Source organism: Xenopus laevis, chromosome 9_10S, assembly GCF_017654675.1.
Source record: "Xenopus laevis strain J_2021 chromosome 9_10S, Xenopus_laevis_v10.1, whole genome shotgun sequence".
NCBI lineage: Eukaryota > Metazoa > Chordata > Amphibia > Anura > Pipidae > Xenopus > Xenopus laevis.
Window position 1 is genome coordinate 53,071,812 of NC_054388.1, and position 23,219 is coordinate 53,095,030.

Sequence of the window (23,219 nt, forward strand, 5' to 3'; positions counted from 1 at the left end):
GTCAGAGTCCCATGCAATTAGGTAACATCCTTAATGGAACAGTAACACCAAAAAAAAAAGTTTTTTAAAGTAATGAAAATATAATGTCATGTTGTACTGCACTGGTACAACTGGTGTGTTGGATTCAGAATCACTAATATAGTTTATATAAACAAGCTGCTGTGTAGTCATGGGGGCAGCCATTCAAATCTAAAAAGGAGAAAAGGCACAGGATACACAGCAGATAACATATAAGCTTTGTAGTGTACAACAGAATTCTTCAGAACGTATCTGTTATCTATTGTCTATCTTGTGCTTGATTGGCTGCCCCCATGGCTACACAATAGATAGATACAGTTGTTTTTCTAAAGCAAATACACCAGTTTTACCAGTGCAAAGTAACACTACATTAGCTACTCATTCCTTTAAAACACTTTAATTTTTTGCTGTTACTGTTCCTTTAACAAAACTACAGAACAAACGAAATAGGCAGTAATTCAAAAATCACAAAAGTGAAGACAAAATGCATCTATTTATGCTAAAAGTTACTTCTAAAATGAGGCTCTACTCACTATAATAGCTTTAATTTCTTAAAGGGATACTTCAATTGTGTTTTTTTTTCTTCTTCCTTTGTATTTCTCTAATGGAAAAACTACAGCTTTTTCCTACTGGCTCAGCTCATAGTTATAGTCATGTCTGGTGACACGCTTCAATATATTTATATTTATTTATATTTATAATTCCATCATGAGACGCTAGCAGGGGACCTTATCTGCCAGAACTAAGAGAACCGACTGCAAACTGGACTGTAATAGCAAAAGCCCTTGTATGGACAACCCAGGAATTGTGCTCATATCTGTACAGAGAGCATTTCTTTTAGACAATAAATGGTAGAAATTATACAACTTCTTGATGCAACGTTAAAAAAATAAGTAACTCTCAAATGAGGTTATTTTTATTGAAAATTTAAATTTCTTGGTTCAATGGGCAAAGCAGACAGAGGTTGTTTCAGAAGAGCAGCGTACCTTAGCCACATCCTTAGGCAAATCAAAAGGGATTTACTGTCTAATTTTAGGAGGCAGTTGGGTTAAAACCTTATTCTTTAACCGCCTGATCATGATGTCGTTTTAACTCTGGTGTAATTCATCTACATTGAAAGCACCTCTGTAATCCCATTGAGTCCTATTGCCAAAAGACATAAAAAAACACTTGTAAACTCTTAATATCTCAAAAGGTATGTTAAACACTCAGCACTGGAGGGGCCTAATGCATGCTAAGGAGCTACTGATGTAGGTCTCACTGGCTTGGAAGCAAGACTTAGTAGTATTAATATTCTGTGCAGGCTGTTCCACCTCTTATAATAAATTTCATAAACAGCAGCTCTATCTGTGTTGTTGAACACAAGATTAAGTTCCCAAAGGCCCCTTTGATCTCTGGTTGCAAGGCTAAGAAACAGGCCAGCATCATCAGAAGGAGCCGGTAGAATTTAATTACTATTTTATTGCGTTTTTAGCAAAGTCAGGGTCTGGTGAGAGGCAGTGACTTGGATATTCAACGCAAGGCATTAGCTTCAATTTAATGCAGAGCCCCAGTTACATACATTTATAGGAGCTGTTCTGCTGTGAGAGACACAAGTCCTCAGGCGGTTTTCTCATTCTTTAACAAAAGTGCATGGAGGGTAACTGAAAACAGAAAAAAAAGGAAGATATGGTGAAAGAGATTACATTATTAAGCTAATAAGTACAGCTAAAAAACACCCCAGTTATTGCTTTTAAATTCTTTAGTCAATGTAAACTTTTAGAAAAAAAAGCATGCAACCTGTATGAATATTTATGTGGAACACGTAGCGTTATTTCAGCCGGTGGTCTAACAACGGTTACTTATCAGTGTTGCATCTCATTAACATAAATGCATAAATAGAAACTGCCCAGCACAACTTGTGAAAGGTGGATGACAGGCCCCTAAATGCATATTCACATTCATTGATGTCAGTTTTATCAGAAACCAATTAACTTGTCTGTGTGTTTTGGAGCATGGGCCCAGCAGAAACCCACAGGGAAAACACACAAACTCCTAACATGTAATAACTTAGCTGGGACGGAACCCACCTCTACAAGGCAACAAAGTTCCCTAATGCTCATGCAGATATTAGAAATAGCATCTCCACCATTAGCCTAGAACCAAGCTGTCCAACTTCTTTGGTACTAAGGGCAGGAATTTTTCTGGCCTACTTAGTGGAGGACCAATAATGGAAGCCAGTGTTTACCACTCCCTGTTTTAAACCACACCCGATTTATAAAAATAAATTTAAAGACCATGTCCACGTTAACGATGGAAGCGCACATAAAAACCAAATGGTTTGAGTTCATTGCATTGTATTCACTCATATGTGAAAAATGTAAGTCATATTAAAACACACCCTTAAATCCTTATGCTCCCCATTAGACTGGGCCCTTAAAAAAAGACAAATTGTGGGCCTGTGTGGCTGCACACGTATACGTGGTGGCGTTCGTGCATGCATGCATACGCGCTGGCGTCTTTGCATGCATGCCGGCGTTCGTGAATGCGCACATGCAGCTACTGAATGCCAGATGTAATTCCACTTTTGATCAGACTTCAGGCTTCAAGCACTAATCTGTTCCTTGTAAATTTGCAATCTGTTTTACATGCCTCACCTAAAATATAAATCCAGTTGCATGACTTTATACAAAAGGATGCTGCTGTTTAACAAAAGTGTTACTGTTAACCTAAAGTGTTACATAATTATTCAGAGAATGTTTTCATGATTAAAAGGTGCACTTTAGTGTTAATAACATCAAGGTGCTTGCATTGGGTACTTCTGGGAGCATAAAAAGAGTGTCGGTGAACGTTACATATAACTTTTAAAAATTAAAATAGATTTTGAAAGAAATGGCTTAGCTGATGTCTGCATATACATAAACAGGGTTGGACTGGGCCCCCGCCGGCCCAGACGTGCTCCCCGTTTGACTGGACCCTTAAAAAAAGGCAAATTGCAGGCCTGCATGGCAATGCACGTATACACACATGCACTGGCGTTCGCGCATGCCTGACACCGCGGGGCCCCCGGAGGTATGGAACCCGCTGGGCCCCAAAGAGTCCAGTCTGACCCTGCATAGGTCCCCCAGCATATGATGAAATACTTAGGGGCCCCTAACAACAAATGCTAACAAACACTACCAGGCTCATGGGTCTCATGGGTAACATAAGGCAGACAGTTAAGGCACACACAGGGAGCATAGGGCAGGCAGAGTATGGCACACACGGACAGTATAGGGCAGAAAGAGTATAGCACACACTGGCAGCATAGGGCAGACAGAGTATGGCACACACAGGGAGCATATGAATGAGGCAGAATATAGAAAAAACTATCAGGGACACGCTAAAATGAACAGTGCTGGTGACCCTCCAGCAGTTTGTATGAGGTGTGAACAGGTGAACAAGGTGAACAGTTTTGTTCTGGGTCTCAAGTGTGAACAGTACAGGGCTTTAGGTGTGTGAACAATAGAGGTGTCACAAGGGGGATTACATGTGTGAATAATGCAGGAGTTGTTTGAGGTGTAAACAATGCAGGGGCCAGTTAATCTCTGTAGTGATACCTATTAAATTTTAAACAAGGGGGGTCCCGGGCCACCAGTTGGACAGCACTGGCCTAGAAGTTTGTGTATCTGAAGTGGTTTAGCAGTTATTTCCCTTAAAATGGATATCATCAGTATATTTTGCCCAAGGAAAGAAAATATAATTGTATGCAACTTTTTAACAGTAGCTACATTTACTTATCGTTTTAAAACGTTTATAGGAAAGTTGTTTATTGTCCTTCACGTTTATTTTGTAAAATTAGTTTTTTGGGTTTACATTTAAGCATTTAACAAATATAAAATATTTCCTTTGAAGCAGATATCCTGTAATCATTGTGTGTTTACTATGGTGTCTGCAGGCTCTCATGAATTGATGTAAAAGCCCTTGTTAATATTGGTGTAAATATTAAGATTTATAGAAATGATAAAAAAAGATTGCAAAGGGAATTTTTTTTGGCATGGGTATTTTCTACATATACCTTTTCTTTTCACTCATGCTTACAGTAGGTGAGCTAATTATTGCTTTCCACCAAGGTGCAGTACAGTAAAACTCAATACAAACTAATGAGAAAAATGAATTCCTGGAAAATGACATCCCTTGGATTATAATTTCTTCCCCTAATCTTTAGTTTTTATGTTATCTTTATTTTTCAAACTATCAGTTTATGAGCTTCACATTGAGCAATCCATTTGGGTGGTGATTAGGTTCAAGGCTAGTGGCACACAAGGATGACTAGAGGCTTTTCTAGTCCAGCAGTTTTTATGCAGATTTTCTTGGTGCACTGTCAGGCACATGGTCAGCCTGCGAGCACATATAGCAAAAATTCATAATTTTGTGTTTCTGGGAGTACATCGGCTTTTCTCTGCAGTCATAAAAACTGCTGGTGGAAAAAGGCCAATGATAAACCCTGTGCGCTCAACCCTAAAAGGAACCTGCTTTGCAAAGATGAGCCCTGCTGATAGGCCATTCACATAATAGAGAGAAACCCATTTTCTAGAACTATGGAGAACACAAAGCATAGATGATTATTATTATTATTATTAATAATAATAATAATAATAATAATAATAATAATAATGTATTAATAAAACTCCAACATATTCCAAAGTGTTGACTATAAGAAAAAGTGACACTAGTGAATATTTAACTCAGGAATAACTGCACAGTGACACTATTTAATATATAACTCAGGGATAACTTCATATGAACCATTGGAAATAAACAAGGCTGCACTGAGGTATCACTATACCTTATGCTATTTTTGCATCAAAATATCTCTCTCTTCTCATCTTCACTGCCTTCCAGGAACCAGAAAAAAGAAACCAGCCCTGTGAACCTTCCTAGAGAACTGTTGGTTATTAACTTGTACCTGTAAACTGTATACTTATTTGTGAAATAATTTCTTGGGGCGCCACAATGCAAAGCTGTAATATTATACAGTGACAGGATCACATGTCCATCTGGTATGGGCCCAATATAATGAATTTTAGTTTCAGGGTGGACTACTACAGCCCTTATAATAGCTGAAGAATAAACACTTTGAATATTGTATTATAAAATGTACTACACTTGGATTATAGAAATTCTTATTTCTTTGAGGAGATGGTGAAGGTGTACAATTTGCATTGAATAAGGATTAGTATATATGAGTTACCTCTCTCTATTGCAGAACATTAATCCACTTACTGGCAAAGGAAGGCAGGAATGTAAAGGGCTGAAGCTGATGCTTATTTTATCTCTGCATGACATAAAGCTGCAGCTCAACATTAGCCCCTGTAATAGCAGCAAAATGAAATTCACTAATACTGGGTAGTTATTAGGCCATTCTAGAAAACATTTTAATAGCAGGCAGACGTTCTTATTAATTTCAAATTATAATAATAATTATACTTGATGTGTGCGTTGCAGTACTTCTTGGCATATTCTCTCCAGGTTCCAAACATTTTTTCGGGAATAGAGTATTAATTTGCATGTTAAGCTGTACAAAAATATACACATACAAACATAAGGTTTCATTGTTCCATTAGAATAAAAATATAATAAGAAAAACAACCTTAAAATAGAAGTTATCTTTCAAAAAACAAACTCACACAGTATGAAGATATAACAATTCTATAAAGAATAATGTTGCACTAAATTCATTAGTTTGGGATTCGGCTGAATCCTAAATCTTTTATGAAGGATGTGGCCAAATCTAAAACCAAACCCAAGGGTTAAAAAGAATGCAGTTTGCAATTTCCTTGTTTGTATGATTAAAAGTCATGTGATTTTAAGGATTTGGGTTTATCCAAATCCTGTTGAAAAAGGCCGAACCAAAAACTGGATTCAGGGCATCCCTAAAACAGATTGAAAGTGGGGAACTAACTGGAGCAAGGTGTTGAAAGAGGTAGATGAGATGGTGCAGGGGTTGGACGTGCAAGCCTGCACCATCTACTACAGCCTGATTCTACTGATCAAAATATTTCTTCCTCTTTAAAGGGATACTGTCATGAGAAAACATGTTTTTTTATATTTATATATTTTATATTTAATTTTGAAATCTGACATGGGGCTAGACATTTTTTCAATTTCCCAGCTGCCCCTGGTCATGTGTACATTATACCATATAATACATGAGTGGTTCTTAGAATATTCAATCTGTTTAACTCCACAGATAATTACTTAGTACTTTTTAATTTACTAATAAAACATAGCATAGTGTTTATTTTCCTATATATGTTTCTTTTGTGTAGCAGTAGTTGGGTCCCTGTGCAATTTACTTGTATTACAGAAGTGTGCACCATATCCCATGGGCTGTGCACTTAACTACAAATTACCTCCTCAGTCCTTCCAAGAGCTGGTGTCCCTGTGAGTATCAAACGGACAAAATATAAAGTAACCGCTCCGACTCACCGCAGATGCTGTAAATTTCAAAAGCCGGCAAGAGTGCTTGTCAGGTCCAGGTGCAGGAACTTCGGCGTCCCACGCCGTATGCAAGTAAGGATAAGAAAAAGTTGATTCCGCACACCGGTTTGTCAGTTAAAAAGCATCATCTTTATTCGACCATGTTTAAAACACACGTTGCTTGACGCGTTTCGGGCTCAGCTGCCCTTAATCATAAGCATAGAAAAGGATAGCAAGAGTAACAGTTTAAATAGCTAATCCCTATAGTGACCTCCAATGGTCAAAAATAGGTATTTAATTACAAAGTTATTTAAATTGCCAATGTTTAAAAAGTTACCTGTCATAGTGTATCAAAATACAAATCAATCATTGTTAAAACCAAAGGATACAATATACAAAATTTTCACAAGTTAAACAAATAGTTGAAACATTATGATTAACCATTTAGTTACTTCAAGTAAAATGTGAAATATCAAATCTGGTATTTAACCCATCCGGATTACGTGTGTGTAAAGTTAGAATCCAAAAAGCTTCACGATTATTCAGAGACATAAGTGGATCACCTCCCCTTATGGGGGTAAATACTTTTTCAATTATTTTAACCCCTAAGTCCTGAATGCCAAGTTTACTACAGGATTTAAAATGTTTGCCAATAGGGGATTTAATATCACCTTTTTCTATTGCAAGTAGATGTTCTCTAATTCTATCTTTCAGGGGGCGAATTGTACGTCCAACATATTGTTTTAGACAGCATTTACATTCTAATAAGTATACAACTCTACTGCTGCAACAATTATTATATGTACGATTATTATATATTTTTCCTGTAATATTTGATTTAAAATCAGTACTGATTGAAATAACAGAACATGTTTTACAAGGAAATTTTCCACATTTATAGGTGCCCTTTGTTGCCAGCCAGGTGTCAGGTGCCGATAAACCTCGACTGGAAACCATACTCGGCGAAAGTTTAGTTCCTAAAGTAGGGGATCGTCTTGAGATTGTTTTTAGTTCACTTTCTTGTAATATTTTTTTCATAGTAGGATCATTACACAGAACTGGAATATGTCTACGTACAATTTTGCAAATATCATTAAATTCCCTGCTGTATTGTGTGCTGAAATAAATCACAGTTTTATCATTGTGATTGGCTAGTGAATTATTTTTATCATTAGACATTCTTTCTTTGTTTTTATATAGGAGATTATGTCTCTCCCTTATCCTAGCCCGTTGATAGGCTAATTCTACCAAGTCTGGGGAATATCCTCTATCTATAAGTTTATTTTTCAGAATAACAGATTGTTCATCATAAAATTCCAAAGATGAACAATTTCGTCTGAAACGCAGAAATTGGCTAAATGGAATACTTTTCTTAGTATGGTGAGGGTGACAACTATCTGCCCTCAGGATAGTATTCCCTGCTGTGGGTTTAATATAAACTTTCGATTCAATTTTTCCTGTATCAGAAGAACCAATTAGCATGGTGTCCAAAAATTCAATATTTGTGGGATTTTTGTTCAAAGTGAATGTCAAATTAAAGGAATTGGTATTCAAATAATCCAAAAACATTTTAAGCTCAATAGAAGATCCACGCCAAATAAATATTAGATCCAGGCCCGGACTGATAACCTGTCTAAACGGGCAAATGCCCGTGGGGCCGCTCTGTTTTTTATTAATGGGCCGCTCCTGATCTTATTGTCGGGGACTTGTAACTCAGCACTTTTAGAAAACCGACCAAGTTCCCTTCCCCCAGCCCTTAGTACTGACTTTGTGGAGCAAAGTTTTCTGCAGCTGTGCTGTCTCCTGTGCGTCTCCTAACAATCGGCTCTCGGCTAGCAGGCTGCAGTACAAACAGCAGACATGATCAGTGGATTGCAGAGTGAGCACCACATTGATCCGTATGCTGTTTGCAGCCTGTCAGCTGAGAGCCGATTGTTAGGAGAAGTACAGGAGACAGCACAGCTGCAGAAAATGTTTTAGTGAGTGGACTATCATGAAATGCAAAGGCCCCTGCCTGTGTTATGTGGTGTTTGTCATTTGTCTGGATGTTGGTAATAGGGCAGTTCTGGCAGAAGGAATATGGGGGGTCAGGGAATGAAGTGGGGGGGACTGACCTCTTCATGAGAATTACAGGGATTTCAGATGGAATGTATCATTTGTGTGTTATAGACTGGGCTGAGGATTATTAGTCTGCTTCCATGGCTGCCCTTTTCTGTTTCCTTATTCTACAACTGCCAGTTTTGTTCTGTGTGTGTTTGGGGGGGGGGGTATTGCCAGTCATGAGGGGGGGGGGTCGTCTGACCCCTTCTCCCCCCCAGCTGTCTTGGGGTTGCTTGTCCTCCCAGGTCACTCACTTGACAGTCACCTGTGCTGTCTAGAGTCACTTGAGATAGGGACAAGTTCATTATAATTGATAAGAAGAAAATTACCGTCACTCAGGACTCCATGCAAGCGGGCCATGCCTTGCGTGTTTATTAAACGTAACATTTCAGGGGCGTACCCATTTGTTAGACTGACGAAGGGGTACGCCCCCTGAAACATTCATTTAATAAGCACGCAGTGCCTGGCCCGCTTGCATGGAGTCCTGAGTGCCAGTAATTTTCTTTTTATCACGTATTGCTGAGGGTGCCAATTCCCTTTTTTTTACTGAGCACCGAACCAATTTTGGCATGAGAGGCCAGGGTGTGCTGGTGGGTTTTGGAATTGGGCAGAACTATAGGTTCCATGCAGGATGCTGCCACTTTGCACAGTGATTTGTCTAAATTGGGAAACTGGGCAGCAAACTGGAAAATGAGGTTCAATGTTGATAAATGCAGGTTATGTACTTTGGCAAAAATAATATAAATGCAAGTTATACACTAAATGGCAGGGTGTTGGGAGTTTCCTTTAATGAGAAGGATCTAGTGGTCTTTGTATATAACAAGTTGTCTAATTCTGGGCAGTGTCATTCTGTGGCTACTAAAGCAAATAAAGTTCTGTCTTGTATAAAAAAGGGCATTAACTCAAGGGATGAAAACATAATTATGTCTCTTTATAGGTCCCTGGTGAGGCCTCATCTGGAGTATGACGGCAGTTTTGGACTCCAGTCCTTAAAGGATAATGCAACCCATTTGCAAAAAACCCCGTACCCCCCCACCCCACCCCACGTAGACCTCCCTCCCTCCTCCCCCCAGGCTAACTCCCCCCCCCCGGGGGAAATGTCCCATACTTTATACTTACCCCTCGGTGCAGATTCTGGCAGCGGACTTCATGGCATCCATCTTTCTGGTCCTCTGTAAGCTGACTGGGAGACCCGCATTTTAGGCCCATGTGCAGTTGGAGCTGTTTGCCGGTTTGGACAACTGCGCATGCGCCAAATTCAACGGAAATTGCCGAATCGCTAGAAGATGGAAGATGGATGCTGTGAAGTCCACTGCCTGAATCTGTGCAGAGGGGTAAGTATAAAGTATTGGGCATTTCCCCGGGGGGGCAATTAGCCTGGAGGGAGGGGGGTCTTCGTGGGGTGGGGGGTACGGGGTTTTATAAATGAGCTGGAGAGAGTGCAGAGACTAAGTGCAGCTAAACTGGTTAGAGGAAGGGAAGAGTTAAATTATGAGGGGAGACTGACAAGGTTGGGGTTGTTTTCTCTGGAAAAAAGGCGCTTGCGAGGGGACATGATTAGACTTTACAAGTACATTAGAGGACATTATAGACAAATAGCAGGGGACCTTTTTACCCATAAAGAGAATCACGTACCAGAGGCCACCCCTTTAGACTAGAAGAAAAGAAGTTTCATTTAAAGGAACAGAGTAGGGGGTTCATCACAGTCAGGACAGTGAGGTTGTGGAATGCACTGCCGGGTGATGTTGTGATGCTGATTCAGTTAATGACTATAAGAGGGACTTGGATGATTTTTTGGACAGACATAATATCAAAGGCTATTGTGATAATAAACTCTTTAGTTAGTATAGATATGGGTATATATCATTTATGTGACAGTAGGGAGGGGTGTGTGTATGGGGCTGGGTTTTCATTTGGAGGGGTTGGACGTGATGGACTTTGTCTTTTTTCAACCTGATCTAACTGTGTAACAGACCAAAAGGCAGGATGGTACTTCCCTAATTTGCAGATTCCCTTTCTCCCCCCCAACAATCAGTGCAGATGAATGCTGGATACAAATCCCCCTTAATTTCTTACTTTACTATGTTCAGTTCCCCAAAATTCCCTTATCAAAACTGTTGCAAGGATTTGGCTGGCTTTTCCTCTGTTTTCCGACTGTGACACCATTCACCCTTTTCTTCCCTTAAATAGCCATTCTGATTTTTAACTATCAAAAAAATAGGACTGATATACACGGAATTGTTTTTGTGCCATCTTCCTATGAGTTCTGGGGTATTATACTCGGAAATGCCTTTGTGCCATCTGTTATGAGTTTTGGGGTACATTATACATTATATGTGTGGATGAGTACAAAACCATTGTGTGTTTACATGTGGGCTGCTTTGATTTTTTTGCCCGGGCTGCTTTTTACTCCCAGTCCGGCCCTGATTAGATCATCTATGTAGCGGCCGTACCAAACAATGCGGTCGCTAAAAGAGTTATTCTCCCCAAAGACGTTGATTTTTTCCCACCAACCCATGTAGAGATTCGCATAGGAAGGTGAGAAAGCAGCACCCATTGCTGCACCACGTCTCTGGAGGTAATAAGATCCGTCAAAATAGAAATAATTGTGTGAAATGAGAAATTCCAAAGCCAAATTCAAAAAAAATATACAATCTTGAGAATATAATTCCGAATTATTAAGCATGTGGCTGATACATTCTAAGCCTTTAGAATGTGGAATTGACGAATATAGTGATTGAACATCCATGGTAACCCATGTGTAATCATTACGCCAGGTTATGCCTCCAAGGATTGATAACAAATGACCAGTATCTTTCAGGTAAGATTTTAGATTTCTCACAATAGGCTGAAAGCATTTGTCAATCCAAATTGAAAGACCTTCATTTAAAGAACCAATGCTAGAGACTATTGGTCTGCCTTGGGGTTTACTCATGGATTTGTGGATCTTTGGTAAATGATGAAATATTGGAGTGATGGGAAATTTACGGATCAAAAAAGGTACATCTTTAGAATTAACCACTCCCAGTGACACTCCAAATTTAATCAGATCCGCAAGTTCAGTTTGGAAGCGTTTAATGGGGTTATTTGCCAATTTTAGATAAGTTTCTGAATCTGAGAGCTGACGTACAGCCTCAGAAATATAATCAGTTGTATTCAATATTACCACGGCCCCACCTTTGTCCGCTTGGCGTATAGTAATATTTGAATTATCCAAAAGTTGTTTCAAAACCTTATTGTCCTGAAGACTAAAATTAGTCAACTCATTTTTATTCTTATGTTTAGACAATTTCCACAGATCTTGTTCTATTAGATCCTGAAAAACGTCCATTGAAGGACATCTGGAATTAATAGGGTAGAATGTACTATTAGGTTTGAGACCTAAAGATATATGTTTTATCGGATCCTTATCTACAACATTTCCTTCAAATAGTAGGTCCTCTAGATTTTGGAGACCTGTTAAATCAGAAAAGTGAGAAAAATTTATATTATGCTGACTCAATTCCATCATATTATTTTCCACTTCTATATAGTCAGAATCTGAAGTGGTATTTTCATTCTGAACAGGAGCCAAAACCATTGTTTCTGAGTTATCAGAAAAATTGTCAAAAAAATGTCTGCGTAAAGTCAATTTCCTTACCAGTCTGTTAACATCAATTAATGTATTGAAAACATTGAAGTGACAGTCCGGGGCAAACGACAAACCCTTGTGAGTAGAAGTTCTCTTGTGGCTTTCTGGACTATTGGCAGCAGCAATTTGCTACGAGATGCATTTCTAGACTTCATGTAGTGAGATTCATCCACTAAAACCACTCTGAAGTGCTGTTTGTATAAGGCATCTATTAGCATCTGAGCATCAGTGGTTAACAGGCCATACCCCAAGACTGTCACTTTACAAGCTGACATCCTCCTGGAAATAGAACGGAAAGTCATTTTGATTAGTAAACCTAGTAAATTAGCCTTTTAAAACAGTTGTTGCTGTGCGGTGAATGTATAAAAATTCTCTTTACCGATCATTACACAGAAGTAAGAAGAATTAATGTACAGCTATAAAGAAGTTTACACTCCAAATGCTGCTGAAAATGCTTGGTGAGAGAAGCCTATGGGCAATGGCACATATGGCGATCCCAAGAGTACTGTCACCTTGTATAGTTGAACAAAATACTAATACCCTGAGTGAGTCACTTACTTGCCAATAGACTGTCCCTGCTGGTGCGGTCATAGTCAGGTGATTGTTATGCAGAACAAAATTGCTAAACTATATATTGTCCAGATACTGAAATGCTAAGAATCACAACCATATGCTATTTAAGGAGAGGGGTGTAAGGGTAACGGCCTAATATTTATCACTGGTGGTAAACCTCATTTGTCACTTCAGTCTTTCAAACATCACTTGACGTTTCCTCTTGAGGCAACTTTAAGCAAGTTTGGAAGACTGATTCGATTTATCTCCTGGTGAGACAGGGTACATTTTGGTATAATAATGTCAGGTGGTTTCCTCTTGGTGAGGAGTACCAGGGTAGATATGTTAGTTCTTCATATTTCTACTAATGGATGGATTGTGCTGTGAACTTGCCATACAGAAGGGGCAGGTAAAGAGTCTTGGGGTGAGGTCAATAGAAGTCATGGAATAGGGTCCATTGGAATAAGGACTTGCTAGTGGCATGCTAGATACTACTTTTAGCAGAGAAAAAATGAGTATATTGAAAGGGTTTCCCTGAGAGCTTCCCCACTTATTAAAACTACTGCATTCCGGAATTCATACTGAGCTGAGTAACCCTCCCTCCCCTCCAACACCCCAGCCTGAAGCTACAACTCAACTATTGCCAGACACAATTACAGCTTGCCAGACATCACTGTGCACTAAGCTGGAAGAGGTAAAACAGACCTCTTGCTGCTGCGAGAAGATATGCAGAACATGCAAGAGCGGGTCCGGGAAACAGAAAACAGAATGTCCACTTTGGAGGACACCTGCAATCCTCTTCCCTCCACTCTGACCCGCCTTGAAACAAAACTCAAAACCTACCACTGATACTACTTACCTATATGGTAAGAGGATGCCCGCACAAATATGATAAAGTTTGGGGAATATGGGTTGAAGCTATAGACTAATACCACTTGCTCACCCTCTTAAGTCTAAGAACTATCCACCAGGAAGCCAAGTCCTCCTCCCCCCTACAAGATTGCAAAACACCATAATGAATAGGCTGTTACTGTATGATTAATACAGGTCTATTGGAGGTTCAGACACAAGAATGTAATACGTTTGTAGAACCACTGTTGTACTGTTTTATTGTTGTTTTATGTTATAAATGCATAAATAAAAACCTTTTAAAAAAAACACTACTGCAATCCTTCCACTTGTGATAAAAACACACTGCAGACTGTGCTTGTGAATTTAGCTCAGTAGTGACATCTGTTGGCAACTCAAAACTTACAGTTTTTAACATACTTATCCTGATTTGGGTTAATGGGACCTGTGTTAGCTTAAAATACAGTGCTATTTGTATATTTGAATCTTAGGCATACACAGGAAGAATGTACAGTTCAGACATATTGGATGCGATCATAATGCCAATTTGTTCTGCATATGTGCCAAGGCAAGTGTGCTTAGTGCAAGATTCTGGCATTTTTTGATGAACCAATTTGCACTTTCCATTCAATAAGCCTATAAAACTGCAAAGGGATTTGCATTTTTCCATTCAGCAAGAAAGACATTATTGAGGGGCACAGCCTGCAGGGACTGCAGGGAGATTTGCACATACCCTTCATAATCTAACAGATGCAATAGATATTTCCAGAAAACCCTGTCTATGTAGATACGGTTTTCCTTTGTGCACTAGAAAACTGTGTGTGAGGTTTCATGAGCTGATAGTACAGCAGGGGGTCAATTATTCTACATATGTGATACATGAAACTAGGAGAAGACAAGAACAAAGCAACAGAAGGTTGGAGAGGAGTAAAAAACCCACAGGAGCCAAAGTGAGAGGAGAAGGTGAAAGGGGATGGAGAGGGAGGGGGAAGAGATAGGTTCCAGAGCAGAGGAGTTATAGAAGGGAGGAGGAAAATTACTTGAGATAGAAACCGATAGAAATGATAAGGTAATAACAGATGGAGGACAGGAGAATTAAATGGGAGAGGGGGGGTGGGAGCCAAAGGGAGAGGAAGAAGTTGGAATAAAAGATGGAAGGTAAAGGAACAAAATGATGATATTGTGTGTCAAGACAGCAAAAAAGTCATGATGTATGGGGAAGTGCTAAAAAAGAATATGGAGATGGAGGGGGAATATGAAGAGTGGGTAAAAAAGGAAAGAAGAGACAGGAATTATTGAATGAGCGGGTTAGGAATGAGAACATTGAAGGGAAGAATTAAGAGATGGGGTGATCAAGAGCAGCTGTAGGTGGAGGTAAATAGTTAGGAGCTGATCATAGATACGAGGGGAGCTATAAGAGCTAAAGGTATATTAATAGGTAAGCTCATCTCTAGTCCTACTGTGTCTGCTACAGTTTTACATCAATCAATATACTCTAGAACGCTGCTCACTATAATATCACCTACAAAATTACTCACTCTAGATCATTTCTATATGTAGTCACAGAACTACAGCTCAATTTAAGAAATAAAAGAAGTTGTAGATTTACCCAACATTAGTCTTGTTCTCTACAATGGTAATGGCTTCTGGACAAAGCTTCCATTTTTCCATCTCTTCAATCCATGGGTACTTCAGAAATGAAGGGAAAATAGCTAAAAGGGGCCACTCATTCCAATAGTAATACACTACTGTTATGGCTTGGAGGGCCATCTTAAAAAGAACAAATAAAACAAAAATTTAAGAGATGGAATTTAATGTAAACATAAGTGGCCACGAGAGGCAATTCAGACACATGTAGCTTTAGGCTAAGGGCACACTAGGCGATAGCGCCGCGATTTGACTCGCGGCGACTTTTCGCCGCGACTTTTAATCCGCAATCGCTGTGGAAACTTTGGCGCTGGCGTCTATGGGGAATCGCGAGCGTAAAAACACACGCGGCGATCTTTTTTCTATTGTCGCGACAATAGAAAAAAGATCGCCGCGTGTGTTTTTACGCTGTCGATTTGACGCGATTCCCCATAGACGCCAGCGCCAAAGTTTCCACAGCGATTGCGGATTAAAAGTCGCGGCGAAAAGTCGCCGCGAGTCAAATCGCGGCGCTATCGCCTAGTGTGCCCTTAGCCTTATGGTAGGAGATGATAGCGGATCACCTGCCAATATTACATTTTTCTCTGTAGGTGCAACTGTCCTATTCATTTATTCTCACTCTTGGGACAGAATGAGGATCCTATAAATCAGATGAACAGCCAATGAGTGGCCAGGTTTCCATTCCAAATTTGCTGTACCCAGAGATAAATAAATCATTTCTTATAGTATTTATCTGTATTTTTATACTGGCTGCAGACCCACAAGCCATTCTAAAGGCAACAACAACCAGTTGATCTTTACTAGCACCATGAAAAGGTAAAGAAATGCAAATTCTGTTAATTGTGTGTTAACTAAAGTCAGCAAGCAGTTAATACATTGTCTCCCAGATAGTTCAGATTTTCCCATCCCCCTGACTGATCAAATCTCCAGGTTTAAGGGCAGAGACACACATGGAGATTCGGGGAGATTTAGTCACAAATTGCCTCTTCTTCGGGCGACTAATCTCCCCAAACTGCCTTCCCGCCGGCTAGAATCTACTCATGAGAAAACTTAGGGTGACTTCGGAAAACGAAGCGATCCGAGTGCCATCCCGCCCGTGATTTAGATTCTAGCCGGCTGGAAGGCAGTTCTGGGGATCAGTCGCCCCACGAAGAAGTGATTTGTCGCCGAGCAACTAATCTCCCTGAATCTCCATGTCTGTCTCTGCCTTAAAGGACCACTTGTGAAGTGATACGAGTAATAAGAATGATTTAGACAGGGGAATAACATCTACAGTCAGGGTATCTGGGAATCAGGGAATTAATAGGATTCAGTAAGGTTCTCATATATAGGGTCTATACTCCAAATAATAGTATGTTATAGGCTGCTGAAAAAGGATTTTATACATATATATATATATATATATATATATATATATATATATATATATATTTATGTCTAAACCAAGTTGACAAGCTGTAGAACTAGTGTCAATTTACCCCCATCAGATTACTAACAATGCATCTTTCTTGATTATGAGTGCAGGCTAGTTCTATTGGAACCCAGTGTGTTCCTCTAAAATCCAATGAACCAGCTTCACCAGTGGAATTTCTCACCACTGATATGATTACAGAAGAACAGATCAATATGAAGGTTAAAAATATCTGTCTAATGTGGGGGAAGGGAGTGAAACATTTTAACTATCAACAGTCAAAGCCAGGAGTATCCATGGCAACATGTGCAGCTTACTTCAATGTTGGTCGGGAAACTGCTGTGCCTGGGATGCTGGCATGGGTTAATTTCACGGAGCAATACTGGCGTGTGAGCGTGAGCTTCGGAAGGAGAGAGTTTAAAACTAGAATAAGCAGGGGGCACTTTTAAAAGAAGAGGGGCAATCAATCAATGTTAAATGTCTATGCACTGGCTAGCAGTGCTGTTATTACTGTCCATTATTTCTACAGTTTAGAAACATTCCGCAGCTCATTACAGAGATTAGATGTAACATGCATCAGTCCCTGCAGCCAGGCTATATTTAGGTCTGGTGCTGCCCTAGTTTGCCACCCACATCTTTAACTTGTTCCAAAATGCCCCAGCAGCCCCCTGCATATTTATATACTTGTGCCTGCCTACCCTGCCCACCTCTGATATAGCTGGGTGCTGTTATAGAAATGATGGTGATACAGCAGATAATAAGGCAGGGTTTGGGTTGGGAGCAGACAGGTTAGGGCCAGGTGCAGGTTGGTTTGGGTTTTTCCCAACTCCCCAGCTCCACCAACAGATTTAGCAACGAATGTCCAGCATCAGTCTGGTTAAATTTCTTTTTTAAAATGTACCATAGAGCCACCTCCTAAATATATTGCCCTAGGTACAAGCCCTTGAGAGCCTACATTCAAATTAATACAGTCCTGGTCCCTATCTCAGTGGAGCTTACAATCTAAGATCCTATTACCCAGAGAGTATTATCTTATTATGTATGTTTTGGAGGGTGGAGGGGAGTCAGAAAAGAAATTGCCCTAGCACACCCTGCCCTTCCTAATCAAATCGAATCCCAGGTGCTCAGTGAAGGAGGCGTTTGGCTACCTCAAGATCCACATGAAAAGCAAGAAAACACTGGAACAGCATGGGTTGCTTCTAGCAGGGAAATCCCTTGCTCATTTATTGCGGATGCAACGTTTCGGGCGTAACCCCTTTGTCAAGCATGGGTGGAGGGGAACCAGAGTACGGTACCTGTAGGAAACCCACTGAAACATACACACTCCTTGCAGATAGTGCCCTGGCTGGAATCAAACATATGAGCCAATAAATGTGGCCCAGTCTCCAAAATGAGGTCCCTAGACTGTTTAAAATGGAGGTCTGTGACCCCCTCTAATAGGGTAAATATCCTGCAGCAATGGGCAATAGTAATTAATATAATGTACATCAATTCTAATCTAATGTTTCTCTTTTTTAATGTGTGTGGGGGGAGGGGGTTGTGAATCAGATTCCCAGTACTAATTTGGGGGACTACCCATTGCACAGTGGGGCTCTGCAGAACAACAGTTTTGGTTAGAAAGAAGACGTGGGACAACACAAACAGCAGCAAGATGGTGGCAGTAACAAATGCCATATCTACAGCTGCTGAAGCTCCCCGGCATACACTAACAAGTTGAAGATACTTGGGGGTGCTGGAAGTTGTAGTCCAAGAGCAGCTAAAAGGCCATAGGCAGGACAGCCCTAGTTTATATTTTAATGAATGGGCCTCTGATTTGCCCCAGGCACAACCGCAACTAAAGACAGCCCTGCTAGCTAAATACACTATGTGCTGATATAACAGAATGTGAGGTGAATACCCTGCAGGACTGCGGACAAAAAAAATGTATGAATTTAAAAAAAAAAGGCATTCCAATATATTCCACTATTTAGCATAATTCAGCTAAATTATTCTTGTACAATGTATCCTCTCCTCTGGAGCCTTACTGAAAAAACCTCCTTATGTCACTCAAATACCTACATTTAGCACCTAAACCTGGAGGAGATTGTGTCAGCAGCAACTGAATGCCAATAATTATCTTTCCATCTGAAGTGACAGGATGAATCCAAATATAGAAAATGCAGCATAGAATATTCCGGCAAAACAGCCAATCAGATCTGCTGCTCCGTAATTACATATTCATCTCCCAAGGCTCAATAGTCACCCCTCCTCGGTTACACTGTAAGCCGGGGAGGGATGGAAGTTTAAAAATAAGTTGGAAAGATTGTGTTTTTTAAACATCTTAATACATATATATTAAAAAAAGAATATATATATATATATATATATATATATGGAAGGTAATTATTCCAGAGGAAGAATGGGGAGAATATCTAAACTGCACATTAACCTTAAAAGCAGGGTCCCATAAACGCACAGCTTAGTATGTTTTGTCAATAAGAGAGATCACTCTTCTGGCATGACTTGAAATTTAAAATTTATAACATTCAATTAAAGCTAAACATCGGCTCAGATGAGGCATTAGGGAACATTTACTGATGAAAAAAATGTGTTTACTAAAAATATTCTGTAAACATTACCAAGTCACTATCGTGCATACATAATAGGCGGAAATTAGCATTTTCATCATCGTGCTTTATTATACACACAGGCAAAAATAAAAATGAACATTCATATTAACCTCTCCACAACTACTGTACACACACAAACATATACAGACATACAGTATATAAACATACATACACACAATCAATATATATGTGTGTGTGTTCTATATATATATATATATATATATATATATATATATATATATATATATATATATATATATATATATATATATATATATATATACATAATCATGAAGCCCGCACAACCACATGTCCAAATGTAACCTGGGTGCCAGTCCAATATTATAATAGAATCTGCATCAAGCGACGGCACTCCTAGAAAATTTAACAGCACAGCAAAAGTTTGAAGCAAAAGTGAAGGTTTAATGAATCCTACGTTTCGGTTCCTAACCGGAACCTTTGTTTCCCGTAGGGTTTATTAAACCTCCACTTTTGCTTCAAACTTTTGCTGTGCTGTTAAATTTCCTAGGAGTGCTGTCGCTTGATGCAGATTCTATATATATATATATATATATCATCAGCATCAAAAAAGGGGGACATAGGGAGAGTTTCATGTAAGCCCTTTGGAGCTAGTGTGTCCAACTTATAAATTCACATAGACACTTTTTGCATTAGTAGTAAATCCCTATTGCCTCCCCTGCGTGGTGCTGAAACTGTGGAAGAGTGTGTCTATATTTCAACCAGTGTTTCGGTACCGGTTGATCAGCTTTGCGGGTAGATCGAGCCAACCTTATAGCACTTCTGTGGTTATTCATTCTCTCCCGATAGGTGGTAGTAGTTTTCCCAACATAATATAAGCCACAAGGACACCACGCCATATATACCACATGGTCATTTGTGCAAGTTAATCTGTGGTTAATAGTATATTTATGTCCCGTCCTGGGATGTGTGAAATGTGTTCCTTGTAGCATACCATTACAAGTCAAGCAGTTCAAACATTTGAAGCATCCCTTCTTCAGTGGTTTGTCCAACCACGTTTTTCCTCCTTTCGGTTCAGGAAGTACATCCTTTACAACCAGTAAATCACTCCAGTTTTGTGGATACGCTAGCAGGGGTCTTTTTTTATCCAGAAAAGGAAGGTGAGTGTCAGTATTAATTATTTCCCATCTATCCTCAATGGCGCTCTTGAACTGAGTGCTCTCCATGGTCCATTGTGTGGTAAAAATCTATTCTGGCTGCAGTCTCTCATTCTTTTGCTTTTGCAATCAGCTCACCCTGGGTAAACTTTTTTGCTCTCTTTAATTATTCATCTATCATGTGAGTAGAATAACCACTGGAATGGAACTGTGTAGCCAATTCAGAGAGTTGTAGTTCAGCTTTAATGTGATCAGTACTGTTCCTGATGACTCTAAGGAACTGCGAGTATAGGACCCCTCGAGGCATGTGTGGGGGATGGTGTGAACTGGAGTGTATCAAACTGTTCCTATCGGTGGGTTTTTTATACAGTGTGGTGCCTAGAGCTGCCCCTTCCCTGTAAATTGTCAAATTCAAATAATGGATATTTTGTTGGTCATAAGTCATTGTAAGTCTGATAGGGGAGTCCAGTGTATTAAGGGCCTCACAAAATCAAAAGCTCATCTGCTGTGCCAGACCAAATTAGCAAGAGGTCGTCTATATAGCGCTTGTAGAAAATGATGTTGCTACCCCCATCGGTAGCAACCGTTCCATATACAAGTTAGCAAAGGACGGGCAACATTCAAACCCATGGCGGTCCCTTTACATTGAAAATCATGTAAACATTAAATAAACCCAATAATCTAGTTTGCTTTCAATAATGAAGGGATCAAGTACAAGGTACTGTTTTATTATTACAGAGAAAAAGATGTTTTTTTAAAAAATGTGGAGTATTTGATTATAATGGAGTCTTTCTGTAATTTGAAGCTTTCTGGATAACAGCTTTCCAGATAATGGATCCCATATATACATATATATATATTCACACACACACCTTACAGCCCTTCCACAAATAATTTCACACATGACTAAATATATCCACTGACAATGGTTGAACTTTATGCTAAATATAAAGACACAGGGTAGAGAGAGGTCTTAGGCTATAACTATTGAGATTAGGAGGCCTGGATTTCTACATTGGGTAAGATTCAATTTAGTGAGAAAAAAGTTCTCTCATTCATTATCAGATAAAAACTCATGGACAAGATTCAATTTGAGGAGAAAAAAACGTTTCTCTAAATTCAGTTCCATTTTCCCCTATAGACTTCAATAGAGTTTTCACGTGGTAAACTGTGAGATTTTGTCTGTTTTTCTGAACTGAATTGCATCTCAAATTGAATCTTGCCCATGAGTTATCATGTGATAAACCTTTTTCTCACTGAATTGAATCTGGCCCCTTATTTGCTGTCCCAAAGTAGTAGTTTACAATACAAATTAATTATATTATAATTTTTTAGTGGTTTTAAAGGTATTTGTAATTGTAATCGCTATTGTAAATAGTGTCTAGCCCTCATTATTGGTGGTTCTGACTTTTGATAAAATGTAACAGAAACCAGCTGATCAACAGATTTCACTTCGATTGTGACCTCCTGTTCCCCTTCCAAACACTTTTTTCATTTCAGTTGTTTGCAGGTAGTTCACCATAAACAAAGACTTTTTTTCAATTGCTTTCCATCTTTTATATTTTACCGTTTTCCCAAAATGAAAGTTTAAAGTTTAATGTTCCTGTCTGTGGTGTTTCAATCTGGCAGCTCAATGATCCAGGAGCATCTGAACTGTTACAATTTGCTACATTTAGTTGATACAATTAGTTGGTACATTCACCAGCAGTATCTGTGGAACATTTGCAACTATTGTATCAATTCTAAAAGCTGCTTTTAGGGTGATGGCACAAGGGGAGTTTAGTCGGCAAACAAAAAATCTTTGCTACTGCTGGCAACTAATCTCCCCAAATGCCTTCCCATGGGCAATAATGTGAATCGCCTGTGGGATGGCATATGCATTGTTTCGTTTTCCGAAATCGGCCAAAGTTTTCTTGTGAGGCAACTTCGAAAAACCATTAGTCGCCCGCAGTAGAGAAAATGTGTCGCTTGCTGACTAATCTCCCCATGTGCCACCATAATTAATGAAGCTCAGGGATTCTCAGGGGCAAAGATAAGAAATTTATCAACTTAATGTATTAATTTAGAACAGTTAAAGAGAGAATTTAACTTTACACATATTATTAAAACGGTCACAAATAGGAAATAGTAAGTAATTGGAAATAGTGTTTATTTCTGATGAACAATATGAAGCCAACTGAAGAACACTGACTTCAAGACACAGAAACATGTTCATGTAACACCAATGAACTTTTTTTTTATTTTTATTACAAAGGAAAAGAGAATCAGAGAGGGAAAATGTTAACCAATTCTAGTGGGTCAATTAAGCAGGGGTCCATATTTCATAAAGATTAGCAAACTAATCCTAAAACTGAAATCTCATTATACACAAAATTCTGTTAAGATAAGGATGAAGGTTCAACATTTTATAAAAGTGATGCTGAAAAGCTACTTTCATTCACAATTGGGTTACAAAGAAAATGATGGATTATAACAGGACTAATTCTTCTCTTGTGCTGTAATTGCCACATCAATACAATGATTTCCTTTCAAATGTACAAACAATTATTTTGCACCACTTCCAATGTTATTCAGCTGCCCAGTGACGTAGAACTAAAAGCTCCTGGCTTGCCTATGCCACTACTTTAAATACAGCAGCCTTATGTACTTAAATACGTGTATTAGTTCTTGCCTACCTTTTGTCAGTTGACTATTGTCAGTTTCTATTTTTAAAACCCATCTAATAGTGACCCAAGTTTTAATAAAAGCAAGCAAATGAGTATTTAATTCAATAGTATTTCAAAGACTTCCCTTAGTCACAACAGTGCTGTAAAGACCATCCAAGA

At 39.1% G+C, this 23,219-nt stretch overlaps 1 pseudogene; it reads right to left on the reverse strand.

Moving 5' to 3' along the window:
• Window positions 1-746: 746 nt before the first annotated feature.
• LOC108702253 lies at window positions 747-20,136 on the reverse strand (annotated as a pseudogene).
• Window positions 20,137-23,219: the final 3,083 nt, after the last annotated feature.